This window comes from Manis pentadactyla, chromosome 10 (genome assembly GCF_030020395.1).
Source record: "Manis pentadactyla isolate mManPen7 chromosome 10, mManPen7.hap1, whole genome shotgun sequence".
Lineage (NCBI taxonomy): Eukaryota > Metazoa > Chordata > Mammalia > Pholidota > Manidae > Manis > Manis pentadactyla.
In genome coordinates, this window is record NC_080028.1 from 86,500,367 (window position 1) to 86,504,330 (window position 3,964).

Consider the following 3,964-nt stretch of genomic DNA (forward strand, 5'->3'; position numbering starts at 1 on the left):
AACAGATAATCTGAAGAGATCAATAATGACTAAGGATATTGAATCAGTAATCAAAAACCTCCAAATACAGAAAATTCCAGGACCACAAAACATCACTGGTGAATTCTACTAGACATTTAAAGAAAACTAATGCCAATAACTCTCAAACTCCTACAAAAACTACAAGATGAGGGAACACCATGTACCAATGCCAGATGCTAAGATACTACAAGAAAAGAAAACTATAAACTGATACCCCTGTAAGATACAAATGTAAAATTCTCAGCGAAAGTCTTAGCAATCTGAATTCAACAACATATTTAAAGGACCATACACTGTAATCAGGTGGTATTTGTCTCTGGGATACAATGATGATGCAGCACAGACAAAATCAATCAATTTAACACATCACATCAATAGAATGAAAGATAAAAATCACATGATCTGCTCAATATTTGCAGAGACAGCAATTGACAAAAACAATGTCTTTTCATGGTAAAAACCTTCAACCTGTTGGGCAGAAAAGTTTCATAACATAATAAAGACCATATGACAAACCCACAGCTAACATTGTTCTCAATGATGAAAGGCTGAAAGCTTTCCCTATAAGATCAGAAACAAGAAAAAGGAACCCCCTCATCACTCTTATTCAACATTGTGCTGGAAGTCCTAGCTAGGATAATCAGCCAAGACAAAGAAATAAAAGGCATTCAAATCAGAAAGAAGGTAAAATTGTCATTATTTGCAGGTGATATGATCTTCTATATAGAAAATCCTAAAAACTCAACCAAAAAACTGTTGAAACTAGTAAACAAATTCTGTAAAGTTGCAGGGTATAAAATCAGCATACAGAAATCAGTGGCATTTCAATATATCAAAAATGAATATCTGAAAAATAAATAAATAAAACTATCCCATTCACAATAGCATCAGAAATAATAAAATACTTAGGAAAAATTTAACCAAGGAAGTGAAGATCTATACAATGAAAACTATAAGACTTTGATGAAAGCAATTGAAGAAGATACAAATGGAAAATATATTCCATGTTCATATATCAAAAGAATTAATATTTTTAAATGTTCATACTACCCAAAATAATCTATAGATTCAATACAACACTCATCAAAATTCCAATGGCATTTTTTACAGAAATAGAAAAAAAAGTCCTAAAATTTGTATGGAACCACCAAAGATCCTGCATAGCCAAAGCTATCTTGAGAAAGAAAGAATGCAAATCAGAACCACAGTGAGATATAACCTCACTCCTGTCAGAATGGTCACTATCCAAAAGACAAGAAATAGCAAGTTTTGGTGAATATGTAGAGTAAAGGGAACCCTCCTACACTGTTGGTGGGAATGCAAATTGGTGCAGCCACTATGGAAAGCAGTGAGGAGATTCCTCAAAAAAACTAAAAATAGAAATACCATATGACTCAGTAATTCCACTTCTTGGAATTTTCCCAAGGAAAAAAATCTCTGATTTGAAAAGATATATGAACCCCTATGTTTATTGCTGCATTATTTACAATAGCCAAGAAATGGAAGCAACCTAAGTGTCCATCAGTAGAAGAATGATTAAAGAAGAGGTGGTACATATACACAATGGAATATTATTCAACCATAAAAAAAGAAATCCTGCCATATACAACAACTTGGATGCACTTGGAGGGTATTATGCAAAGTGAAGTAAGCCAGGCAGAGAAAGACAAATACTATATGATTTTAATTATATGTGGAATCTAAAAACAGAACAAAATAAAATGAACAAAACTGCAGTGGATTCATAGATACTGAGAAGTGACTGGTGGCTACCATGGGGGAGGTGTTGGGGTGGGTGGGTGAGGTGGGTGAAGGGGATAAAAAGGCAGAAAACATCAGTCATAATATAAATTAGTCATGGGAATGAAAGTATAGCATAGAGAATATAGTCAATAGTTCTGTAACATCTCTCTATGTTGACGGTAACTACACTAGTTGGGGTGAGCATTTAATAATGTATAAAACTGTTGAATCACTATGTTGTATACTTGAAACTGGTATAATATTGTATATCAAGTACACTTCAACAAAAATATATTATAAATAAATAAATAAAATAAAAAAGAACAATCCTGTAGACTTCAGACTTCTTGGTTTCAAAATATATTACAAAGCTATAGCAATTCTAACAATATGGTATTAGCATAAAAATAGACACACAGACCAATGGAACAGAATAATAAACTCAGGCCCAGAAATAAACTCATGCATATAGGGTCAACTAATATTTGACAAAGAAGCAAGAGCACTCAATGGGAGAAAGATAATCTTTCCAACAAATGATGTTGGAAAAATTGGATAACCACATGCAGAAAAATGAAAGTGGACTCCTATAGCACCCCCGAAAATTAACTCAAATAGATTAAAGATTTAAACAAAAGACCATGACACCTTAAAACTTCTAGAAGAAAACATAGGGAGGAATCTCCTTGGCATTGTTCTTGGCTATGATTACTTGGGTATGACACCAAAAGCACAAGCAAAAAAGGCAAAGATCAACAAGTAGGACTATATCAAATTAAAAAGCAAAAAAGGCACAGCACAAAAAATCAACAAAATGAAAAGGAAACCTACAGAAAGAGAGAAAACATTTCAAACCATATATCAGATAAAGAGTTAATATCCAAAATATATAAAGAACTCCCTTTTCCTTTTGCTGCTGTGGCCACAGCCATGAGTTCACTCGGGCTTCAGTAGAGGCTTGCCTCCAATGTCCTCCACTGTGGTAAAAAGAAGGTCTGGTTGGACTCCAGTGAGACCAATGAAATCACCAATGCCAACTCACATCAGCAGATTTGGAAGCTGTTCAAAGATGGGCTGATCATTTGGAAGCCTGTGGCTGTCCATTTCCTAGATCAGTGCCAGAGAAACACCTTGGCTTGCCAGAAGGACACAGGTAAGTGAAAGGGTACTGCCAATGCTCAAATGCCTGAGAAGGTGGCCTGGATGAGGAGGATGAGAATTCTGCATCTGCTGCTCAGAAGATAATGTGAATCTAAGTAGATTGACCACCACATGTATCACAGCCTGTACCTGAAAGCGAAGGGTAATGTGTTCAAAAACAAGTGGATTCTCATGAAACACATCCATAAGCTGAAGGCAGACAAGGCCTGCAAGAAGCTTCTGGCTGACTGGGGTGAGGCCCTCAGGTCCAAGAATAAGGAAGCACACAAGCACCATAAAGAGTAGCACCAGGCCAAGAAGAAGGAATTCATCAAGACTCTGTCCAAGAAGGAAGAGACCAAGAAATAAAGCTCCCTCTCTCTTGTCTGTACATAGTGGCCTCAGCAATTACATAGATCAAGCATTCAATAAATCAAGTTGTTTCTGCCTACAAAAAAAAAAAAATCCATACAATTCAATGACAAAATAAATCCAATTTAAAAATGGACAGAGAAAGTAAATAGACATTCCTCCAAAGACATTCAAATGGTCAGCAGGTAATGAGAAGATGGTCAACATCACTAATCATCAGGGAAATGCAAATCAAAACTGCAGTGAAATATCAACTCATATCTATTCGAATGGCTATCACTAAGAAGTCAAGAGATAATGTTGGCAAGGATGTTGAGAAAAGGGAACTTTGGGCACTTTTGTTGGACTATAAATTGGTGCAGCCACTATGGAAAACAGTATGGAGATCCTCAAAAAATTAAAAATAGAACTACCATATGATCCAGCAATTCCACTTCTGGGTATTTATCCATAGGAAATGAAAACACTAACTCTGAAAGATATATGCTCCCCCATGTTCATTGCAGCATTATTTACAATAGCCAAGACATGAAAACAATCTGTGTCCATCAATGAATGAATTGATAAAGAAAATGTGGTATGTATATACAATGGAATATTATTCACACACAAAAATGAAGGAAATCCTGCCATTTATAGCAACATGGATGGACTTTGAGGGCATTAGGCTAAGTGAAATAAATCAGAC

The 3,964-nt window shown here is 35.4% G+C and overlaps 1 pseudogene; it reads left to right on the plus strand.

Moving 5' to 3' along the window:
• Window positions 1–2,694: 2,694 nt before the first annotated feature.
• On the plus strand, window positions 2,695–3,288 carry LOC118923603 (60S ribosomal protein L19-like; annotated as a pseudogene).
• The last annotated feature ends 676 nt before the right edge of the window (window positions 3,289–3,964 follow it).